Genomic DNA, 26135 nt, shown 5'->3' with positions numbered 1-26135 from the left:
CTTAGAATGTCCCATGCAGACTGCAGCCAGCCACGGGTATAGATAGAGGAGGGGCTCCTCCGAATGCCAACCATTAGCGCGGTTGCCGCCTATCAACAAATGACAAATATTTCAAATAATTTCAACACTTTGCCGCTTGGTGGCAACAAGTTGGTGGCAAATGGACAGATGAAGGGACCAGAAGACCAGGTAACCAGGGGACGAGGGGACGGGGGATGTGGGGAGGTGGGCATCGGCCATGCCAATGATTTGCGTTTTATTGCAGGTAATAAATTGAATGGCGACCCACCACCATGCGAACGGGCGGCTCAACTATGTATGTACGAGTATGTATGTATGTTTGTATGCATGTATGTATGTATGTATGTATGTATATTTTTTGCGCTGGACTGCCTGGCTATGCATGCCTAGTAATACGTTTTCATGTTGTTTTTCTCTTTTTATATTTTTTTTTTGCTTTTGTTCTTGGTGGTGTTTTTGTTGTTGTTTTTGTTTTGCGATAAGCACGATGAGTAGCTGCGGACCCGTTTGGTTGTCGCATGCAACATGCAACTTGGCGGCGCGCATGCGTGTGTGCATTTCAATGCAACACTGATAAAGGTGTTCAACGCTCGATGACATTAGCACCATCAAAATGCCGCAATCGAGCGACCAACTACTTGGCTCTGTCGATGCTCCGTTTGGCTCTGGCTCTGGCTTTGGCTTTGGCATCGACTGTGACTCTGTGGCTCTGGCTGTGGCTGTAGCTGTGGCTATGGCTTTGGCTTACCTTTTGTCGTTTTGCCATATTTGTCGGCGTCTTTTGTTCTTCTTTATTAAAAAGGCGAATAATCATAATAAAGAACCAACAACAACAACAACAGTAGTGGTGGTAGCAGTTGCTGCTTTTGTTGTTGTTGTTGTTGTCGTCCATTTAGCCACTGAGTTTTGGATGAGCAGCAGCAACCGCCAAGTAAGCCGACGGGCTTGTTTTTGTTGCTGTTGCTGTTCGACTTGGAATTGGACTTGGCTGTGGCTTGGAATTGGACTTGGCTGGGCTTGGGGTGAGCCGCTCGTTCGGTAGCTGCTAGACTTGGACATTAATCGATAACACTTGAGTATTTTTTCATGTTTTGTAGGGGAGCCATTAAGCGATTGTCCACCAAAGTTGTCGTTGTAGTTGTTGTTGCTTTTTTCGAATGTATGTATATTTAGGCAAATAACGTGTGTTTGCTGCCGTTGTTTTAGTTGCTGCTCTTCTTCTTCTTCATCATCTTCTTGCTCTTCTTCTTCTTCTTGACGTTATTTGTATTTTTCTTGTACCTGAGCCGTCTTTTATTAACCAGCAATACGCTACAGACACAAAGCCTAGGTGTAAGAGTCCACACTTTCCAACCTAATGTTATTTATGAAGCCGAAAGCGTAAAAAGAGAAAAGGTGAAGCAAAGATGCACTATATAAGAATATATATATAGGCTAGGAATGACAAATCTGATTCTTTAAAGACTGCTCCACTGAATGCGCTCTAAAAACGAATACTCGTAGTTACTACAAAAAGATGATGATGGCTAACGAGTCTACAGATAAGACTTCAATTGAATTAGAATTGATAGCAAGTTCCACTTTTTATTTGCAAAGAGGCGACTAGGCTTTAATCTGAGCAAATAAAATTGTAGTTTGTACCATAATTTTGCTAAATTGCTGTTGGAATTACTTTAAAATATACTCTTCCAATTTGACATTGAAGAACAAAACACAAGCTGTATATGTGAAGCAAAGATGACCTATATATAGGGTTAGATGATCTATATATATTCGTTAGAGACTGCTCTACTGAATGCGCTCTAACAAGGAGTAGTTATGACAAAGAGGTTATGATGGTTAAAGCTACAAGCAAATTAGAATTGGCAGCAGGTTCCACTTTTTATTTGCAAAGAGGAGACTAGGCTTTAATCTGAGCAAATCAAACTGTTTGTTCAATAATGTTGTTAAATTCCTATTGGCATTACTTCAAAATCAACTCTTCCAATTGGACATTGAAAACCAACAACAATACACGTGTGGCTCTTAAAAGATTTGGCTTAAATGTAAATGCTATGCTATTTGCTTAACCTTCCAAAGCTTAGTAGTGGTTAAGGATTCGGTAACAACTCAGCTGCACTTAGGCAGATAAACGAGGGGGGAGATCAAAGAAAAAAATTTCGCAATCTGAAGTCAACCACGCATTCAATATTATGTGGCATAATTTTTCCTTAAAATGGAACTAAGTTCGGATTTCTTGAAGTTCTGTTTCTGTTGATCGTATGCATAAATTATTATTTTAACGCACCGTGCATTATTTAACCAAAAAAAAATTTTGTTTCCCCCTAACCAATTTAATTTGGGCTTAAATCAGAATTTATAGATTGCATTCGATTCATGACCGATTAATTCCTTTCCAAATTGTACAATTTGTTGAAAATTGTTTTGAGCTGTCTGCTGATGGATCGTTGTACTTAGCAGCGCACCCATTGCTCCTGCCTGGCCGATCCCCAATAGCTTGCTCGTGCGCTTTTGGCAAGTCGGAGCGGAGCTTTGGCGGTGAGTGTCGGCGTTGTCACATTTGAACGCTGAGCGTCTTTTATATAAATTTGCTGTTGGATTTAAGTCGTGTTTTGCAGCCGTCTGCCTGCTCGACTGCTCGACTGGTCAAAAGCCTGACTGCCTGTTTGTCTGCCCGCTGCCTGGCTGCCTGCCTGCCTGCTTAATGAAATTCAACTTAAAACGTTAATGATGATACCAACGGCGACTGTGTTGGCCACTTCGCCAGCTCGACTGCCTGTTTATAGTCAACACTCAGCAATTACTAAAAGACAAATTTATTTGCACGCATGCATATGATGCGGGTTCAAAGAGGCGACTCGGACGTGCCCGGGCTACTGTGCGCTGTTCTCGAACTGTTCTCCAACGACATGGACAAGTGTTAAGCATAATGCAGACACACACACACACACACTCATACACACACACGCACTCATACACACACACGCACATAAGCGCATATACACGCGCTATGACTGCGACAATTGGCAGGCTCGGACGTTGAGCGGCAAAGGAGGAAATTTAATTGAAGTGCGGCATCATTGGCATTAAGTGTCGATAAATTAAGCATACGCCGTGTGGGCAGCGCAAACGCATGCGCGAGCAAGCGAGACAGCACTGGCCAGTTCCCATCATCGCCACCACCAACAACAATAACTACAGCTGGTTATGGAAACACTTCCCTACGCGTCTTTTTTTTTTCTTCTCATTTATGAATGGGTGGAAGCATTCGTTGAAAAATGTGAAAGGTTGTTCTTTCTTCTTCTTCTTCACTTCTTTTTCATTTTGTACCGCATAAATTGCTGATAATTTACTGTAAATAAAAATCAACACAAAACATTTTATGTAAATGAAAATAAAAGTGGAGCTTCAGCCCGCCATCGCCATCGCCACCATGTACAGTGAAAGCCGAACGGATGGCCGCCTATGCCGGCCAGTCTACAGTCCACAAGTCGAAAGAAAGACGAAAATACAGTAGCCGCCACTGGAGCAACATCGAAATCAATAAATGAGCATAAAGGCGCAGATACGAGTAGCTAGGCGGGCATGTTGGCTGGCAAGCAGGCACACACACACTCAGTCAGATGGTCAGAAAGTCAGGCTGGCAGGCAATTAATGAGCAGGGCGATGCGGCTAATGAGCGCGGCAGCAGCATTTCATACAGGTTCTGACTTCTACTTCTTGTCTCTGCTTAATTCCAACATTTTTCGTGTTGAGAACCAGCAAAAATTGTTGTTGACCCAAAAAAAAAGAATTGTCAACGGGTTTTTTTTTCATTCTTTCTCAAGATGTGTGGGGTGCTGCACTAAGAAATTGAGTTCGAAAATATGGCCCAAGTTCAAAGTGCCAATAGTTTAAGCTTAAATTTCGGCATACAAGTCGGTTTTGAGCTCAAAAAGTTTGATTAGGAAAGCTCAACAATGACAAACTGATGGAAAGACTATAGGAACAATATTTGAATTTTGATTTAAAAAATATCACAAATTGTTATTTCCATAAAAATTAATAACAATTCCCAATTCATTTTCTAACAATGGACAAATCTCTAAATATATTGGTTTATTATTTAGGGAGAGACTATAGGAAACATATTTGAATTTTGATTTAAAAAATATCTCAATTTGTTATTTCCACAAAAATTAATAACAATTCCCGATTCATTTTCTAACAATGGACAAGTCTTTAAATATTTTGGCTAATATTGATGAAAAGACTACAGGAAACACATTGAGTTTTTGATTTGAAGAATATCACAAATTGTTATCCCCACAAATTTGTAATTTGTACCCCTTTAACCCATTCTCTGCTGCTGTGAACTTTTAAGCATTGCTTGCTCAAGATTTCTTGCATTTTAGGCCGCAGAGATTTTCAATTTATGATGTGCTTATCAAAATAAAAACAAAAAACAAAGAAGAGTCTTTTGAGCAATGCCGACAAAATGTCTTGATCAACTTCATTGATGGCTCTCGTCTAATGATGAGCTTAGCTTTAAGTAGCTGCCGCTATCTTATCAGTCAAGCGTTGTATGATTTGCCTAAGTGGCCCACACCATTACCATTTGCCTTTTTATAACTTAATTTTCGACCATCAGTCAAATATAGAGTTGCAGTCGTCAAATTGTTGACCCGTCCGTCCTACGTTATCTATCCATCCATTTGGCGTTTCCATAAAAATCGTTTGTAATAGCACCGCACGCAGTCACAGACAAAGCGACACAAAACAAATCGACACTTGTTTAATATTTAAATTTTGATTACGCATCTATTTGGATTGTCTTTTGTCTTTCACTCCGCTTCTGTCTCTCCCCCTCTCTCTGTCTCTGTGGCTCTGTCTCGCTCTTGCTGTTTTAATGAATGAAATGTGTGCCGACTGTGTGTGTGGGCACATAAATTGAGAAAATATGTCGGAACACCACACGCTGTGCGGCGACGACGACGACTACCGCTTTTTTATAGCACTAGCACTAAAGGCAAACTAGCTTTACCAGAGAGATCAAAGAACGACAATAACAGCAGCTAACTATTTTAGTTCTTTCCTTAATTAACAAACAGAACTAATTCGGAGGGAAGAGGAGAAGGGGACCTTAATTAGCAGCCTCCCAAAGATTTGCTCTAGACAATGACAATGTCTAGATTTTGATCCTTGGAATGTAAGACTTAAACCTCAGCATAGATTTAGAAATTGTTCCATTTTAAGCCTAAAGTTTTCTTATTGCTGAAAAGCTTACGTTTTCTATATACTAGTAGTGGACTGACGATTTTGATTCTTGAAATGTAAGACTTATAACCTTTGGCATTTGTCCAAGTTTTAAGCCAAAAGTTATAGATTTCTTATTGCTGAAAAGCTGACGTTTTCTATATAGATATAGAGATTGTTCCAATATTAAGCCAAAAGTTGTAGATTTCTTATTGCTGAAAAGCCCACCCTTTTCTATATACTTAGCTAGTTGAGTTCGTTATTGTGGTGTGGAAAATGTGAATTCGAATTCGTAGGAAATGCATAATGCGGCGCCCAACGCGTCGGGCCCACTCTAATCAATCCCTACTATGTAAGCGGCTTTGTAATTAAATTATGTAGCGCTTGTCGTTTCTTATGCTGCTTATAATTAAGTGTAAAATTATGTAAATATCGATACGAGCCGGTTGTGTCTCAGCCCCCACCCTTTATCTTACACTCATTCATGGACTACCTGCTTTGAAAATTTTTGGTCTGTTGATTGCTTTTCGTTGATTGAGGAAATTGTCGTCGTATTTGGTCTAAATTGGCAGCTAATCAGTGGGCTAAATGCAACGGAAATCCCAAATGTGTGCCAGCTAGCCAGCTTACATATATAGAGAGCCAGAAGAAGCCCGGATTTCGTGCCACCAACACCAAGACCAGCATGAGCTGAGCTGACCTGAGCTGAGCTGCCTACAATTTCCGTGATCCCACAGTCAACGACATTGAACTATGTATGCTAATGCTAATGACAACGATCGCTGGTCAGTGATTTTTTTCAGCTTCTAATTTTTTGTTTTTGTTTTGTTTTTGTTGGTTTTTGATTTTTGGTGCTGGCTGGAAAGAAAGTCAATGCGCGTTTGAAAAATTAAAACTACGAGCATTAATTTATAACGCAGCAGCGACGATGGCGGCAACATTGGTAACGACAATGACGATGACGATGGCGTTGACTACGGTGGCGATTGTGTGGCGACTGAGCAGCAGCCTCATCAAAAGCTGCTGAAGCGCCATAAAAATGTGCGTTAATAACTTTGCCGCCAAAGTGAAGTTGGCAATAAAATGGCAGATTCATGTGACGATGTTTGCGTTGATCGCGCTACGGCGACGGCAACAGCAACAGCAACGGCAATGATGATGATGCCAATGACGATGGACGGCGGCCGCGGCGGCGCTGCTGTCGACGCGTTTGGTGGGAAATATCAGCAACTACTGCCGCTGCAAGTTGCAAGGCATAAAAATTTACGTGCCATAAATTTTCGCACAAGGCTGCTGTTGCTGCTGCTGTTGCTCTTGACTGTCGACTGCTTCGACTGTTGCAGCGGCGTTTGTAGATTCGCATTTATGCGTTTAATGATAAAAAAGAACGAGAGCTGTGACTGGCGAGGACGACGACCGGAATGAGAACGAAACCAAACTCGACTGCGTAGCGTGCTGCAAGCGGTAGCCAAGTGGCCAGCTTAAGTGCTACATTGCGTTTTTGCGTGCGCACTGTCGTTTTCGTCATCATAGCTTGGGGTGAGTGTGTGAGTGTGTGTGTGTGTGGCGCTACCCTTGCCACTGTTGACCACACAGGCATTACAGACCTCAACGGTGGTCCAAAATAAATGAAGCTGATAAAATTGCTCTGATAGCGCGCACCTATACGAAAACCTACTCGTAGTTACTTAAAGAAGCCAGCTTGGCGCCCAACGTGGGGCACACTTAGGGTAGGTAAGCAATTTGTAAGCCAAAATAAGTAGCAGTCTTTCAATAAAGTAGGTCCAGCAATAAGCGCATAAAGTAAAGGAAACCTACTCGTAGCTGCTTTACGAGGCCAACTTGGCGCCCAACGTGGGGCACACTTAAGGTAGGTAAGCAATTTGTAAGCTGAAATGTTGTAGGTCCAGCAAGGGGCGCATAAAGCTATCGAACAATCAGCACAGCTTTATTAATTAAATAACCTTAAGTAATCAATCAATGGTAGGCGGTTGGTTATCCTAACCACAGTAATGGTCACAAATAAGGCTTCCAGCAGAGGTCAGATAGCATGCCGAAAATACGTAAAAGTCACACTCTTCCCACGCATTCAACTGCACGGCCTTGTCGTGGCCTCTTGTCGCTGCCCTTGTGCACCTAATTAAAAAGATCTCGGGGTACTATGCAAAATGCGTCAAGAGCGCACGCGCAACAGCAACGGAAACAATTGCAACAAGATCTGGAACAATAACAACAACAGCAACAACAACAAGAGAAGACGTGCTTGCTGCCACACAATTGGCGTCGATTTGGTCGCAAGATGCCATGTAAGCGGCAACACACACAGAGAGTGGCGCTTGTGGCGGCTACAAGCGGTGGCGATGGTGCCGATGGTGGCGACGGTCGCCTTGGTGATGACTGTGGTGCAGCACGCACTTCATGCAAAGCAGCCCAGCTCTACAAACTTTAAATGGCGCTTAAAAAGCTTGTTACAGCCGGTACAGGGGCAGGGCGGCAGGACGCTCGTTTGTTTGCGACTAAGCCGGCGCCTATATCGTCGTCGTCGCCGTCGTCGTCGTTGTCGTCGAGGAGCCGAAATTGTCAGCACAGCGCGCGGCTCTGTTTAAGATGAATGTGTGTCGTCGTCCCCGTCTTTCGACCAACATTACCAATGTAGCCGCCGCCGCCGTCATCGTTGTTGTTCTTTTTGTTGTTGCTGTTGTTGTTGTTGTTGTTGTTGGCGCACTCGTTGCTTGTCAGCCCCTTGTATTTTGTATGTAATTGGCTTGGCTTAAATAGATGAGAGCGCTCTAGTAGCTGCCGCCTCTGCAAGAAGCGACGCATCACCTGTCGAGCAAACTGGCAACTCGCAACTGGCAACTGGCAACTGGCAACTGGGCGGCAGTGGCACTGCCCACTGAAGTCATAGTGTCCAAGGCATTGGCATAGTTTAGTTGGCAGTTTTGGGTGTCCTCTGGCGTTGGGCGCCCAAGTGACGACGACAATAAGAAAAAGAAGTGGTAGTAGTAGTAGTCAAAGAAAAAGAGGAAGAGCAACTACAGGAATAACAAGAAAACAATCAGCTTGTTGCCTGAGCGGCGGCAGCTTCGTCGGCTTGTTGTCCAAAAAGCTAAAGACATTTGCAAATCTTTTGTTTCTCATGTCTGATCATTTCTCATATACGCGAGCGAGCATGCGACGACAAGAAGACGACTACGGCGACGACGGCGGCGACGACGACGATGGCGACGACAAAGGCATACCGCAGGCGCCAGCCCCAAAAACAAAAAGCCAGGCTAAGCAGACGACTAAATGGATGACGACTACGACGACGATGCCGACGATGCCGACGACGACGACGGCGACGAGGCAGGCCACCGAAAACGAGCTTAAAAACGAGCTCCAAGTTGGACAACCGGACCGACTACTGTCCAGCCGAACGATTTAAAGCGCACGAGTAGTGTGGCTGTGCGCCACAATGCAGGACAACGGCGCAGACGGCAACGGCGAAGGCGAAGGCAGCGGCGACTACGTCGTGGCATTGTCTTGGACCGGCATTCAAATCTTAACTTGAAATCAACTCGGCGGCAGAAGAGACTCGACGCCAGCGCCAAACAAATTCGAGCTGCCAAAATAATAAGCGGCAGCTACGAGACGTCGCCGTCTTCGACCAGGGTACTGAATTTTTATGGCAAGCAGACGCAGACCCTCCAGTGGGCAGCCTAAGACAAATGCGAATGCGAATGCGAATGCGTCGCCTTCGTCGTCGTCGTCGTCGTCGTCGCTGAGGTTGAGGTTGTCGTCGTCTTTGTCGTCTTCTTACTCGTGAAGGTCGCCAGCTAACGCCAGTCGGTGGTCGCGTTGGTTGCCTCTTCGCCAGCCTGCCATAAAATTTTTGAAACAAACGACGACTGCGACGGCGACGGCGGCGGCGACGACGACGACGACGACGACGAGGCTGTAGATAAGAAATTTTTGCTGAAAACTCGTGCGCGCGCAAAAAGGAAGCGACGACCATGCAACCGACCGGTTTCATATAGTATTGATGACGATGGCAAAAGACAACTGCGACGATTTTGGAGCCGGCGACAAGCAAGCGACCGCCTGCTTGCATAAAATTTGTTTGCCAAGCGAGAAGGGTAGAAGGCCCAGACCAAGACCCAGACCCAGACCCAGAGCCAGAGCCATACCCGGGCCCAGAGCACAAGACTCAGACCCATTGCATACAAAGACCCGTTCTGTCCCGGCCGGCATACAAATTGGCTTAGGCAATGGCCCAGTCGTCAGCAGCAGCAGCAGCAGCTTGGCAGTTCGGCAGCAGCGGTAGCCGGGCATTTTAGATGGCTATCAGTAAATAGAACACAAATGAAATTCATCGATAGAAATCGAAATCGCATCGACAAAGGCAACAGTAACAGTAACAACAGCAACGGGGGCGGTTTGCCAAATCAAAGGGTATCGGTTAGAGGATGGGACAGACAGGCAGACAGACAGACAGACAGACAGACAGAGTTGTTGTCTTTGTCGTTGTTGCTGTCGCAGTCGCTGTTACTGTTGCAGTTGTGGTTGTTGTTGTTGTTGCTGGCAACCATGTGATGGAGTACATATGTCGCCGTGCACTTCTTGCAAGCGACACAACAACAGCAACAATAACAGCCAAGAGCCCACAGCCAACAGCCAACAGCAACGACACGCTTGCACGACAGCAACAGCAACAGCAGCAGCAGCAGCTCTGGAGTAATACGAAAAATTATTTGTAACAAACATCACAGCGGGTTGGCGTCAGTGGGCGGCCCAGCTTCATAACAACGGGCTGACCTTTTTGGCCAAATCGGCGGTTAGGCGACTGCAAACTGCCAACCGCTAATCGCCAGAGACAGCAACAGCAGCAGCAGCCGTAGCAGCAAAATGGCTCGAAAGTACAAGCAATGCAACACTTAGGAGGCTACAGCACAGTAGTAAAAAGTCTCCACCTACCCAGAGGCTAGCTCGATGTCCCCTGTCCGATGTCTGCGTCCACGCTGTCGTGCACGCTGGAAGCTTGAAATGTTGCAGCTATGAGCAGCGGGTGGTGCAATGGCCGCCGAGTGGTTAGTAATTCGCAAATCGCAATTCGATCAAATGTTTGGATTTTAAGGGGGTAGCCGGATTGTGGAGAACTCCAGAGAAGCGTTGAGCAGCTCGCATGCTATCGAAGAGGCGGATATTTGGAACTGTTTTAATAATTCTTAGTTCATCTCACTTAATTATCTATTGATTTTCTAAACGTTTTGCGAACATCTTCAGATAACATACGTAGAAGGCTGACTCACCTGACCTTTCAAAGACCTCATTGTAGTGTTCTTCTATAGCACTAAGTGTTTTGTACCAGTAGCTGGCGTTAGCGGGGCTTTCCCCTTAACATAGAAAAATACAAAAAACAAAAAAAAAAAAAAAACACAGAACCATAGAAGAAGATACAAGGCACGATTTTGTTGCCGTCTGTGCGAGCCAATTAATCAATAAGAAATCTCAGCCGATGGCGACAATCGTACAAAACAACAACGGGGGCATATAATCTTTCTAATGATGATGATGATGACAAAAAGGCCAACAATATACGAGCGAGTATGTATGCCAACAGCAGCCTAAAGTGGCATACTGGCGGTCTGCGGGCGCTTCACCTAATACAGAGGTACAGGCAAGTGAGAGAGACAGGCTCACAGGCACCCTACTGTCGACAACTCTTGAACAAAAAAATAAAAGGTCAAGTTGAGTTGAGGTTGAAACTGGTGGTGGTGCTGCTGCTGCTGCTGCTGCTGCTGTCCACAGCTCATTCTCACATCATTAATTACAAAATTATTGGCTCTGTGCGCTCTGAGCGGGAGCGCAGGAGGGGCGAGCAGGTGCAGGTGCGCTGGGATGTCCATATAGCCGCAGGAATTGTAACAAGGCACAAGAGATGCGCGATGATGCGAGAGGTGTAGCCAAAAACCTGAAGCTGACAAACGGCGAACGCTGACCGCGCAGCAAAGCCCAACAAAAAAAAAAACAAAACAAAACACAAATGTTAATTTTCAAATCTTCGTGGGAACTGAAATTAGTAGTTAATATACAAATACACGCACACCACACACACACACACACAAACAATTATATAGCATAACGTCGTCTCAGCTGATTGTGTTGATCGTTCGTTGAGCTGCTTGGCCTGCGGGCGGCCTACACATATTAGCATTGTTGATTTTTCGTGCCAGAGCCTTAAGTAGTTATTGATATACGAAAATTGCGCACAGCACGCTCATGGCTAACATGGCTATAATGTCTGTCTATACTACAAGTATACTCGTATACTCGTATGCTTCCTGAGGTCCGTTCTAGCTACGCAGCTCTTCGATAATTGACCCTAAGTGAGTCACTCTGATGATTGACTTCAAATGGCATTAGTATTGTAAGGCTACACTGAGAAAAAGCAGGTTGCCAAAGCAAGCCTAAAAAACTGAAATTATATTTTTATCAAAAATTAAAATCTACCTCTGTTCAATTCTCAATTTGTGGAGGAGACGATTTTGAAGACTTTGAAATATTTGCAATACTTTTATAACTACTTTGTTAGATTGCACATAATTTTTTCCGAGTGTACTTGTGTGAATGTTTGCTTGCGTGTGCGCCTTAACTAAGCGAACAACAGTCAAGTGCTGATGATCGGATCGGATGGGATCGGTTCGCCAACGCCACTGCCACTGCCACCGACATTCGGACCTTCGCTGCTTTGCTCAGGCAATTAAACGATTTGGTTTTGTGCCTTGTCCAGCTCGACGATGCCATGATTAATATGTTTTTGAGTAGTTCATAGCTGCAGGCCCAACAGGTCAGCCAAGTCAGTCCGTCAGTTGGCCGGCCCATCAGTGAGCTAACAAGCCAGGCTCTTGGGCTTCGTTTCGTTTCGTTTCGCTTTAGCTTGTTTTGGTTGGCGGGGCGCATCAAGTTGACAAATTGTCGGTAAATAGCTGCCAGACAAAAGTGGAACACACGCACTGGCATTCAAATCGATGGCAGGCCGTATTGTGGGAATTGGCAGCTAATGATATATATATGTATACTTATGAATGATATTAAGGCATTTCAAATCTGGAGCATAGCTTCCACAATTATTGCTGGGGCGCTAAGTCTTGGCTGAGTGAACAGATCTGCCTCTGGCACCTTTTTAAGCTGGTTTCAAAAAGGCTTAAAAATTTTCACTTAACTCGCTTGTCAAAATCAATTGGATTGCATCTGGACAGACTTCGTTGACAACATAAAGAGCGCCAGCATTTAATGTCATATCATGTCTTATCATAACAATAGTCAAGGTGGGTTTTTACAAAAATTTTAAGTATAGCATAAACCTCTAGGCCAAAATGTCTTCATTAGCATTGGAAAGAGGTCGAATATGTACTAAAATAGAAAAAAAGGTAAATTGAAAGTTCTAACAGCATTTATAGAGAAAGAAACACAAATTTAAAAAATAATTAAAAATTTTCAAAATGGAATATTATTATAAATTGAATATTTGTTTAAAGCAAAATGTTTCTCTATAAGCCAGTCTCTCCCTAGAGAGAATTGTATGAATAAGTCTTTGAAGAAATGGTCCCCTTTCATGTTGTTAATTAAGGGTTTGAGAGACTTTAACTTAAGCACTACTTTCCACATATCTATGCACAAATATGTACATGTGTGTACAAGTATGTGTGCAGCGCAACACCTGCCCCATGCACTTGACAAACCAAATCAATTAACAATGTATGCGAGCTGCATAAACAAAACTCAAAACTGAGTTCACAATCGCATTCGAGCAAATGGCAATCCTATTAAGTCAAGGCGCTGCTTTAAATGCAAGCCGCCGCATTAAGAAATCCAATTAATGGCGCGCGCTTTTTCAAAAATGTTTTTTGAGAGGCGACAAGCAAAAAAAAAAAAAAAATGAAAAAATGAAGAAGAAGAAGGAGAATAGGCAGCTGAGACTGGAGCTTCAAACTGGCACGACAATAAGCATATAATGGATGACGATGGCGATGTCGCTGACGTTGACGCTCATTGAATGTCTGAATAATAATAATAATACGCTAATAATAATGACTGAATGACTGGCTGAGTGAACGACTGAGTGAGTGAAGAGTGCGAAACACTCCAAAGACATTAGCGCACTTGAAAATGGTCCGGGGATCGGATTCAGGCATCAGGAATAGGCATGGGATAAGCGGAAATGCGAATGCCACTCATTAAACGGAAGTGTTTTATTTTACCAAAATGTGCAGAGGCTAATGAGCAGGCAAAAGCTAGAAAGCAAGAGAGCCAGCAAGCAAGAGAGGGAGAGAGATAAGGAGATGAAGTGAAGCTTCATTGGGGTTGGCTGCCTATTGATTGCCTGCCAATTGTTGACATTATTGTTGTTGTTGCTTTGGCTGCGACTACGGCTGCGACTTCTGCAAATGCAGCAAAAGCTTTTGGGTGTTTGTCAAGAGGCTGGCATGGAAGTGTGAAGTGGGGCGGCCACGGATGACGTCGCTGTCCTAGGTAGGTGGGAAGGCGGGCAAGGCAGGGAAGGTAGATGGGTAGGCCTACCCAAAAGTGGTGTCAAGTTGCCAGTCAGTGTGCGAGGGAGATAGCGCCAGAGACGACAATTTGCATGCAATGTGCAACGACCCAAGGCGAAAGCAAATGAGCAGAATAAATTAAGCCAAAGACACTTACACACACACACACACATACACGCACTCGCACACACACACACACAAGGCCAAGGAGCCGAAGAAACTGCAGAAGCAGAAGCAGCAGAAGGCGTTGAAAATGAGCTGAAGCTGCAGCAAATGCTGATGAGGATGGCGACGACGATGATGATGATGATGATGGGAGCAGAGACTTGGTGAAGTGGAGAGAAGCGCAGGATAAGGTGTGTGGAGCATTGGCATGGCTGCCGATGCCAATGCCAATGCCGATGACGATGACGATGATGATCATTATACTTAATAATGACGCTGACGACAGTTGACAAAAGACACTTGAAAGACCAACAAAAAGTTAAACATAAATAAAGATGACGAAGCACTGAAGAGTGTGAAAGAGTGCGACACAGCGAGAGGAGGGCCAGAGAGTGTGACTGACTGAGTGAGTGTGAGAGAGAGAGACAAGTGAGTAAAGTGGAGTGAGTGAGTTAACGTTAACAAGGCGCGTCTGCTTGCAGTCATGGCTGTGCACAATGGCGGAAATGTGCGAATGAGGGCAGCAACAGCAGCAACAACAACAACAAGCTGCACAGCATATGTGTATTTGTATGTGTGCGTGTGTGTGTGCGTATAATTAGCATCGGCTAGCCATGTTGAAGCAGTCGCACGCGTTTTAAAACGCGCGCGAAACGCGCCGCCGGCTATTGGCGCATCCGTCACGACCAGACAACTTCCGTGCCCAACAACAGCAACAGCAACAACAACAATAATTACAATTACAGCCACAGCAACATCAAGACGCAGCAGAAGCAACAAAACATTGGTTTGTCCAAACGTCTTAAAATTTTGCCACCATGTGGTTGTTGCATACTTCAGGGCGCAAACTGCAACTCTTTACACCGCAATTTGTCATCATCATGGTCATCATCATCACAATAATAATGCCCGCAACCATTAGTATCTTCGTCACCGTCATAGACTTGGTCGCCAATGTCATTGTTGTTGTTATTGTTGTTATCGTCGTCTTGAATTGCATTTTAATTGCTTCGCAATTTAGGTAAATCAAAATATGCATATACAATATGTATAATGCCCTGCATAGACGATAGATCGTTACTGCTAGACCGCTAGACCGCCCACTGGAAAGAGCGAGGGTTAATTGCCCCCAGCCTGTTGTGCTGTTGCTAACCCATTTTCTATTCTATTCTCTATTCGATCGCTCGATGAAGCTTTAATTGCTAGAACAGCTTCGGCTTCACAGTGGGTCAACAATTATTGACATGCACAAATTGCTTTATAATCATCATCAATAAATTAAACCTGTCATTAAACCGTTAGTTGCACTCGAACACTTACAGGTAGCAAAGGGTAGCTAGCACCCCCCATCCCCCCACTATTTATCAGTTTTGCGATGCCACGACAATAGAAAATTTGTTGACCAAATAAAGTTATTATTATTAGTTAGTTCATTCGTTTGTTTTTGTGTCCACCAAAGATTGCGTAAACAAAATAAAACAAAACAACTATTGGTTTTTGGCACCTGGGGGTTTGACCCAACACCAACAACAACAAGACAGTTTGTTTAATAGCAGCGCAATTGAAATGAAAGCTAGTCTTGGTTACATAACAATTTGGCCTTAATGCGCACAACTATGTGTTAAAGAAATAAAACTCTGCAATATAATTATCCATTCAGGAGAAGATCTCACATTTTAAAGTATCGGAAGCTCTCATGCAAAAGTTTATGATGTTTATTAATGTTTGAAACGCAAGAAGGTCGATCAGACATGTCGCTCATATTAATTATACAAAGTACCAGTATACGTTTAACAACAATAACTGCTTGTCATTAATATAGAAAAATATATTTATGTTTTTGATTTGGAACACCGTGTTCGCATATAAAAATAATTTAGCAAACCTAATTACAATGTTACATTTCATAAACGGTTTTACGATCGAAATATGAATGTTTAAATGCCGGCCGGATATTGGTCGTAAATGCCATGCATGTAGAAATTCATTCACGAAAACAAATGAATGAATAATATACGAGTATTCGATATTGGGAGCAAGCAGAATAATAAATAGGTCTACACTTATTTCCTACTACATACTACTACTCGTAAATCGTTACCAAATGTCAATAACTTAAAACAAAATTATTATGCACAGTTGAAACCTATTGAAATACAATTGATAGTGTTTATAGATGTTTATATTTTTCATATGTGCTGCAAAAGCGATAGTTATGTTTAAGGTAAAGTCACAATTCAATTGAGTCATATAACAAAATATTTGCGATTATATCACAAAAATGCTTTAATAAAGATTTGGGCCTTACTGTGAGTTTAAGGTACATTTAAAACAGGATCTATATTGTGCAAATAAATACAAAATTATTAATATTTTCTGCTGCAACTAGTTTGTTTATTGAAAAAAGACATATTCTATTCTGTTAGTTGATAGCAGAGGAGTAAAAAATATTTAGAATAAGCTTTAATTTCATGGTAACAAAAAATGTCTAGCTGGCAAAACTTGAATAACTTTCCGGTTATGTGGCAAGGAACTTGTTTCCGTTTCCATAAATATGCTCAAGTAAAATACATATATGGCTTCTATGTACGAATAATTGAAATGCTTCTATCTTCAGTTCAACTGCACTTTCCAGCAATTTAATCATAATGCTAGCATTTAATCAATTTTATGTGTTTTCTCGAACATAAACGCTAACGCCGGCGCCCAAAAACTGGCGCCGACATTGACGCCTCGTTTCAGTGTCATGTTCAAAAAATATATGTACTTGTGTATAAATGCATATACGAGTATATTTGTATATAAGTGTGTGTGTGGATAATTTCAGTGGAAATCAGGTTGTTGTGTGTTTGTACGTACGTGTCGCAAATTATTAATAATCCATAATAAAAAGTATAATTTTATTTGATAATGAGACGCGTGTAAAAATGTGCTGGCAAAGGGTTAGTGGAGAAGGCAGGGGTTGTATGGTATCCTGCAGGCAGACAGACTTTAACACAACAACAAGAACAACAACAACAATAATAATTTGAATTCATTTTCATTTAATAAATCATCGAAAAATGAAGTTGCAGACAGAGATGCATACTAATTTGTAGCACGTTGCTGAGTTGCGCCCATTTAAGCCCGTCTTTCCTCCACACTCGCCCGCCCTCATGAGCTAACTAAGTGTATGCATGTCTGTGTGTGTAGCGTGTGTGTGTGTGTGTGTGTGTGTGTGTGTGTGTGTGTGAGACTGGCGCCAGGCGTAGCCGCAAATGTAGCGCCAGTTGCATGCACTCGGTAGTTAAATTTTTGTTGGTTTTCCAACGTGACGCCCTGTCAGCTGCCGGACTCTGGACAATGGGACCACGGTCTGACTGACTGGCTATGGCTATAGCCATGACTCTGGCTATATGTACATGTAGCATGCATGGGACCAGAGCATGAGCGTCAGCGTCAACGTCAACGTCATCGTCATCGTGGTGTGCGCGCGCGCCCGCGAGACAATTAAATGCCTAATTTTGTATGCCCCGTTTCGTGGCGTTTGTTTTTCCAAATAATTCATTAATATTTTGGTAATTATGACGAGCGCTTGCCGCGCTGCATGTGCAATGTATGCCACAACCAGTGGCCGAGGCAGTGGCAGTGGCAATGGATGGGTCCGAGTGTCGAGTTATAATGACAGGGAGTGGAGGGAGAGAGAGGCTCATTGCTCTCTCTCCTTTTAATTGTATGTGTGCATTGCGGCATGAAATCGACGTCTAAACGCATTTTAAGCAAATACAACAACAACAACAACGATTGCTACTACTATTGGGCTACTTATGGCTTGCATGAAAAATGTATAACATTTTGTGTAGCTTTCAACACAGCAAGCACATGCCGAGTGACTGATGAAAAGCTAAATGAATTCTTTGTTAGCATTTTCCTTATACCTATTTGTGTTTTTTTTTTTGTGTTTTTCTTGGCTATTTGGTGTGTGCTGTATGGTCGGTTGGGCAGTCTATGCCCGACACTGAAAAGTGAAGGCGCGAGTGTTACAATAATTGCTCAAGCAAGCACTTGATTGTTGTTGTTTCTGTTGTTGTTGTTGTGGGTACGCCTTGAAACAACCGTTATTGCAATTGTCCACTTTACACTGCATGGAAATTTTCCATTTGCATACGACACATAGAGCGAGTAGAGAGCTCATTTAAATGTAATTACAGTAAATGCTTGTTATAAGCGCTATTAATAATTAAAACATTGGAAATGAATGAATAATTGATCGATGCCTTAAGGCCAACCTGTCATTTTCTCATTGCAGATAGTAGTTTTGAAATATTGCCACTTAGGCAGAAAAAAGGAATATACAGTAATTGTTTTGGATTTGCTTTGAAAACTTCTGCTAAAGTCATTAGCACCATCATTTTAAATAGAAAAACTTTAATGAAATATTAAATGAACATCCTATCTTTTTTTAAAAAAAACTATAAGCCTAGCATTATTGCCCGAAAAATTGAAGCAAACGATTTGCTTTGAAAACTTATGCTCAAGTCTTTAGCACCATCATTTTAAGTAGAAAAACTTTAATGAAATATTAAATGAGCATCCTATTGTTATAAACACAATTAGAAGCCTAGCACTATTTGAGAATTTTCCAATAGCTGAGAAAAGCTTGAAAAATTGGAGCTGATATAATTGAAACGATTTGCTTTGCACACTTTTCCTTAAGTTTTTAGCAACATATTAGACAATCTTTAAGTTAAGAAATTATAAATGAACATTTTATTGTTATAGTGTTACTAGTAGGCCTAACAATATTTGAGAACTTTCCAAGAGCTGAGAAAAGCCCAAAAATTGAAGCTGATTGCACGCTGGAAATCATAAGGCAGTTTCTTTGCTGAAATATATATAAATTTAATTCGTAAAAATTTGATTTGCAAGTGAAATAATATCTGAACTAAGTTTTCACCTGAATTATAATAAGTCGAGAAATAATTTGACTCATAACAAGTGGGACACATTTTGGATTAAGGCACACATCTTACATAAAACAAGAGAGAACGCTACAGGCGAGCAAGCCCGACAGTGTAATACCCTGTACCCAGGTAAACTTCCGCCACTGAGTTATATGCGCCCAAAGCAGCAAAAAGAGGAAGAAGAAGAGCGAACTTGTTGCTGCAGTTTGGGGGGGTTGTACTGGCGAGAATTTGTTTCGCTAATAACTTTTCTTAGAATTGACCGAATTGAATAAACAACAATAGACAATTATATATAAATTATGTGTGCAAAGTTTGGTTTAGGTAGCATTTGAAATGTGGACGCTATTGACGAAATTCTGTAGCGGGGGAAGGGGGGGAAAATTCAAAAAAATAAAATAAACTCGTCCTTTCTCGGACCTAGGAGAATCTGGATGCCAACTTTGGTTATTCTAGCTTTTATAGTTTCTGAGATCCTCGCGTTCATCCAGACGGACAGACGGACAGACGGACGGACATGTCTAGATCGATTTCTCTCGTCATGCTGATTCAGAATATATATACTTTATGGGGTGGGAGATGCTTCCTTCTGTATGTTACATACTTTGCACAAACCTAATATACCCTTTTTACCCTAAGGGTACAGGGTATAAAAAAACCGTTCAAATTATGATATATAGAATAGAAAGCATATGTTAGATTTCTGTTTCAATTTATTTTAACCCATTAACAGCCTTTCTTATGACAGCTTGCTTTGGAAGTATTATCGCATTATCGCCCTTTAAAAGTATTGGCCATTTATATTGTTAGTGTTGTAACTATTTTATAACAACTACTATGTAAGTAATAAGTATATAGTGTAGTTATATTACAACTTTTTGTCTTTGTACATGTACATACATGTGTACTATATAGTGTGATCTATTCTCCGATTTCATTTGGCGTCAGGTTGTTGCGCTTTTTGTCTCAACACGCGAAATTCATGTCATTTATGGGCGCATAGCGTATGCACTCTCATTAGCACACTGGGGAACAATGAATAACAACAACAACAACAACAACAACAACAACAACAGGAACAACAAAAAAATAATAGCTACAGGAATAACAAAAATAATAACAACAACAGGAACGACAACAACAACTATAGCAACGCGCTTCGCGAACATTTCCTAATGAATTGACACACAATTTGCGTGCTGGCAGCCAACTAACTAACTAACTAACTAACTAACTAACTAACTAGCTACTAACTAACGCATTGTTGTTGTAGTATGCTCACCAATGCCTCTGGCAATAATAAATAGCAATGCATTTGACATTTGTCAGTCAATAAAAGTGTCAGCAGGCATTACCGGCGAAATGTGCGTTGAATATGAAAGATAGTCGTAGTGTGTGTATGTGTGTGTGTGGACGAAGGAAGGAAAGTCGTTGAAGAAGGTGGGAGGGAGGTGGGGGGTGGTGGTTAGGGTCGACAAGAGCTATGTAGATTGAATGCGTGCTATTAGTTAATGTGCATTGTAATATGAATGAAAACAACTTTCACTTGCCAGCAGCATACTAGCTTGTCATTTCTATTTACTTGAAGCTTAGCGCACAGCGACAGAGACAGACACAAAGACAAACAACGAAGAGAGATGTGGACGGGGGGGAGGGGGGTAGAGATCGACAAAAAGCAGCCGCAGATAAGAGAACCGAAATCTTTAGATGCCACTGACTAAACAAATTTCCGTTCTGACTTCTTCTTCTACTTCTTTGTCGTTTTTTCTCCTCTTGAATGGTGAAATGTTTGTGTGTGTTGAACAAAAACAAAGAAAAGAAGAAGTATGCAGTCTTAAATTATAAAGAAATTAAGTCATTTAGAGTTGCCAAAGAATGGCGCTAAATGGAGCGGCAATGGAGGGGCAGGAAAAAGATGCCACACAATTTCTGGGGCTGGAGTAAGCAAATATGCAAGCAGAGTGGCGCCAAAGTGGAATGTTGAACGCACACACACACACACACACACACACACACACACAGACAAAGTTGAGAGGTGGGAGGTTGTACTTGGGTCATGGGCTGGTGTTACAGTCATAGGTAAAGTGCAGCTTCTGAACACACATAAATCCATCTTCTTCTTAAAAATTATATGTGCTCTATAATGCTAGAAATACTTATATTGAAGAGTGAAAATTAGGTTTTCTTTCATATTAATTTATTCTTTATAATAATAATTTAATTTCTTAATTAGATCATCTTTAAGAATTTCAAGCTTTGCTATTACTTCACAATTTGGAACTTTCGCATATCTCATTCGCATTTCGAGATTTGACATTGAAAAGTTATTTGTATAATTCTTTTAAATTGTATTTAAAATATACTTGTACTCTCCTTATATCTCTCGACATCTTAATTTCTCTATTAGGTTACTGGTTTTCTTTAGCTATTTTCTTTGTCACTCTTCTTTTCATTTCCTCACTTTTTTCCTGCTGGCTTCAACAAGTTCCTTTATTCAAGAACTCATCCAAGATATGATTAATTCAAAAATTCATTTGATCCTTTAAATTAAATGTTCGAAAAAGTGCTTAGGCATGCCTTTAAAATTGTATACTCTTTTCTGGATGAGGAGATTTTTTAACTTCAATATCGTGCCAAGAAACTAAGTTTAATGAGTAGCGAGAAAATTGTATTGCAGCAGGAATTTGTAGAACTTCCGTCTGGCTAAGCGCTGGCTTATCACGTGTGTGTGTGTGTGTGTGTGTGCTTAGACAAACTCAATAGCTGTACAAAAACAGCTGTCGCGCTCCACACACACACACACACATACACGTACAGTGGCATGCAAACAAAAGTCATTCAAGTGTTGCAAGCTGGCATGAATGGAAAGCACATTACAAAGAGGCGGAGGCAGACTGAAGGGTGGGTCGAATGGGGCGTCGGGGCAGCAGGGCGGCCAGGCTTATATACATCCAAGGAAGTTACTACGACGGCCTCCCTGGTCCATTGCTGCAGTGCATCGCATGACAAAGCGACGCGTTGGCGCAGTTGGGCCACAAGTCAAGCAAACAGACAGAAAGACAAGCAGACAGAGGGAGTGACGGACGGACGAATGGACAAATAAACAAACAAACAAACAGACACATAGACAAAGAGGCAGGAAAAAATCTCAAGTTCAAATAGAAACAAAAGCAAACACAAACAGAAGCAAAAGCAGATACAGACGCGACGATGGCGTACGGCGTATAGTATGGAGAGAGAATTATGAGCTAGCCATACACTTTTGCTCTTCATTAAGTAAAAGTAATCAAAATTCAAATTCGAAAAAGCAGTCCGCTTACGGACTCAAACAAGAAGACAATTCGGGGACCAGACAATTAGCCAGACTCGGTCGACAACGACGACAACGGCGGAGAAGCAAAATGTGGTAGCATATTTGAGGTGTTTAACTGTCACCTAAGACTTAAGTAGTCAGCGATAACGTCGGCCAACGAAGACAAGTGGCGCTTGGCATATTTGCACAAAGCAGCAACAACAACAAGAACAAGAACAACAACAACAACAGCAGCAGCAACAGTAAACAGCTAAAAAAATTTTGTGTAGGCAAATAAGTAACGCATGCTGCTAAAAATAAAAGCTGGAAAAACAACAAAGACGACCAAAATTTAAAAAAAAAAAAAATAAAACAACAACCAAATACATGAAAGTTGAAAAGAGTCGCTTTGGGGGCACAGCGTTTAGAAACTTATTTGCATTTGTTGTGATTGCTGCTGTTGTTGTTGTTCTTTTTGTTGCTGCTACTGCTGCTGTGGTTTTTGACTGTCGGCGTCAATGCCGTTTACTGACAGCAAATATTGCACTTCCGTTTCAATGCAATGCACCAAACGCTGCCACTCCACTCAACTCTGACTAGAGGGTGCTCGGCTGAGGGTCTGCGGGTCTGAGGGGCACATTGCCCGCAGCTAGTGACGAAATGCAAGTCAAGCCTGTCTATTTGCTTTGTGCTAATGGAAATGGAAATGCGTTTAAGTGAGAGTGAGAATGGGGCCGATCAGATTAATGTGCCTATATGGCTTATGTGTAGCACACAAATACTATAGTCTGAGGCAAAAGTATGACGATTAAGTCGAGTGTTCAGCATTTAATAAAGGTGCTGTGACCATAATAAGTTTTTTATTGAATATTAAAAAAGATTAATCGGTTGTATTCTTATGTTACTGCTCATGCTAAGCTAATTCTTTGAATGTCTAGTCTAATAATAATTTGATGCCTTATTTAAAATAATTCGAGTCAACACTGTTGGAAATGTAAATAAAATTCTTTGTTGAAGTTATTGTAAAAATAACAGTAAAATTAATATACAGAAGAATAAAATATTTTATGCAACCCCTGAAAAAAATATAACTATGCTTGATTTCATCATTTTCTGATCTGAACACTCCAAAACTTTGTTGCCTACGAATTTAGGCAACTTGAAGGAATAACATGGGCTTTTTCTATGAAAATAAATAGCTTAATGATTAAGATTCCTCGCTAATTTCTTTCAGGCAGTAAGTTGTTAACATTTTCATCCCACTCATCACAAATTCTAATCAACATTTTTATGCAACAAAAATCGGCTTAAAATACATTTGAAATATATAGATTGTGATGTGCTACAGAAATCTGCTTAAAATACATTTGTCTTCCTTTTAAAACAATATATAGATTAGGGCGCAGCAATGTGTGTGTTTTCTTTCTTTCTTTCTATGATATTAAAATATTTGCCTTGCTTTAAAGTACTGTTAATAATTCTTCACTAAACTAGCACGTAGGACGGTTTGGCTTGTCTAAATACTTTTGCTGTTCACTGTGCGGATTGAAGCAGTTTCCTTCTGCTTTTTTTTTTGCAGCCTAGATACAAAAGTTTGCCTGCCAACAACAACAAAAATGCTTACAGCGATTGCACGGCAGCGGCAGCAACAATAACCACAACAACAAAAGCAACAACAACTACAACAATGTCAATAACAAAGGCCGCCCGCTTAAAAGTGGGCGCATGTTGCTCTTTCTAAGCAGCAATATTTGGCCCCACTCCGCTCTGATCCGCTCCCCCGCAAAAAACATACACAAAAAACCAAACACACACACACACACACACACACACACACACACACACATGATTGACAGTCTTTTCTTGGGCGCAGCTGCTGCTCACTTGGATCCTGTTGTTGTTGTTGTTGTTGTTATTGTTGCTGTTTTTGTTGTGTATGTAATACGACTTAATCGTTAGATTTTCTTCCTTCTTTTTATATTTTTTGGTTACACGCACACTTGAGCAACAAAAGGCGCTCGTCTCTCTGTGTTTGTGTGTGTGTGTGTGTGTGTGTGTATCTCTGAGACGCTTTTTTCTTCGGTCGCTTTTCAATGGGCACAGCATGTGTGCCTTGACGCATTGTCCTGCTGTGACCGCCGCTTAACGGAAACGGCGCTATAATAAATTTGTCTTCAGCTGTCGTCGTCATCAGCCGCAGCCGCAGCCACCGCCACAGCCTCTCTTAATTTCTAAGCATTTGTTTGGACATGCACATGCTAAAGAGCAGTAGAGGGGGGCGCGCGAGGTAGAAAAAAGGCGGTCGTCGTATTTAGTTGTGTGTGTGTGTGTGTGTGTGTGTGTGTGTGTGTGTGCGCGGCGCACCACAGGAGGCACCCGCAGCATTCTCAACTGAATTCAACTCAACTGTCTGTCAAACGCTGCGTATGCGCAATATTTGCGCCTTTTGTTTGGCCACAATTCTCTGCTCCTCTATTTTTGTGTTTCTTCCTCTTCTAGCTTTTGATTACACATCAAAGGCGTGTCCCATAGACATTGCCTGCTTGTTAATTATCTTGTTAGCTGAAGTCTGGTAATTTGCTTTTGTATGTGTGTGTGTGTGGCAAAAAAAAAAAAGAATAGAGAAAACTATTTTCTTGGGCAACCTAGATATTTCTATAGATTTTTATAGACGCGCGTCTTTTCAGCGCTCCAGTTTCAGACAAAAGTCATTTGCCAATTCAAGCGGCAACCTAAAAACATTAGACAAGGGAGCGCTCAGCTAAGCTAAGCCTCAAAACCGTCAACTTAGCCCTAGTCTGATCCTTTTCTCTAATCATCATCATCATCATATCCGCACACTCACGCACTCTCACGCACACGCTGCGAAGGATCGTTGCGGCGCAACCAAAAAGGGCGTTTAATCTTGTTTTTGCGACACTAATCGGCACTCTTAGCCGCTCAAAACGAGCCGAGCACAACAGCGAGCCTGAGCTGTAACTTCAGGTAGCGCCCAGCTCGAGTCAATTGTGGCTGCACTCTAGTCAAAGGGAAAACAACGGCAGGGATATCCTCCTCTTCATATTATCATTATCATCAGCAATGTCTTTAAGAAACGAATGTTCAAGGCTCATGCTACTTTTTTTGAACAAAAAAGGAGACTACAGGGCAGACTTTTGTTTGTATTATTAATCGGACAAGATGCCTTTTCTAACAGAACTCATAATATCACTTTCAACAGTTTCTCAATGACCTTTTTGAGAAAGTTTTTGAAACAAATTATATTTTCAAACGTTAAACTGTTTAATGAGTAGTTGAAATGAAATTTGAAGGATATTAAAGCACGCCTTCTACATTATCTGATGCACAGCTCGAGCCAATTTTGGCTGCAGTCTTGTTAATGGGAAAACAACTGCAGGAATATCCTCCTCTTCATTATCATTATCATCAGCAATGTGTGCCAGAAACGAAAACGATGCTGGTGGATGTTGATTTTCAAAGCTAATGGAAAGTTTTGAATACTACATAAGAGACTTACAGGCCAGACTTTTGTTGGTACCTTTGCTAACAGGACACATAATATCACTTCCAACAGTTTCTTAGTTACAAATTTTTATGATACAAATTATATTGCCAAAAGGGTGGGCTTGCATTAAGCCGTTTAATAATTATTATCTTTTTCACAGCACACTCAGTGCAATATGTAAGGCAACTTAAAGCCTTCTGTGCACTTGAATTTTCCTGCCTTGCCTTGCTCTGCTTGTTCTACTTCAACTTGAACTTCACTTCAAGCCACTTTTTCCTGGCGACTTTGCCAACAGCTGTCCTCTCGCCCAGTTCTGGGCTCTGGAAAGAAATACCAAGGCTGTGTTACGAAACTTCTCTTTATTTATATATATATATTTTTTTTCGTTGCGTTGTTGGCCACGCAATTTTTTTTTGTTCATGTATTTCATTTCATTTCCT

At 41.7% G+C, this 26135-nt stretch overlaps 1 protein-coding gene across 1 annotated transcript in view; it reads right to left on the bottom strand.

Moving 5' to 3' along the window:
* The window catches only part of LOC115629319 (optomotor-blind protein), an 89393-nt gene that overhangs the window by 16416 nt on the left and 46842 nt on the right, over positions 1 to 26135 (bottom strand). The gene's annotated exons all lie outside the window — the stretch shown is intronic.

Source organism: Scaptodrosophila lebanonensis, unplaced genomic scaffold (genome assembly GCF_003285725.1).
Source record: "Scaptodrosophila lebanonensis strain 11010-0011.00,11010-0021.00 unplaced genomic scaffold, SlebRS2 tig00000142-arrow-arrow-pilon, whole genome shotgun sequence".
Taxonomy (NCBI): Eukaryota; Metazoa; Arthropoda; class Insecta; order Diptera; family Drosophilidae; genus Scaptodrosophila; species Scaptodrosophila lebanonensis.
The sequence above is the reverse complement of the archived record's forward strand: the minus strand, read 5'-3'. Positions and strand labels throughout refer to the sequence as shown.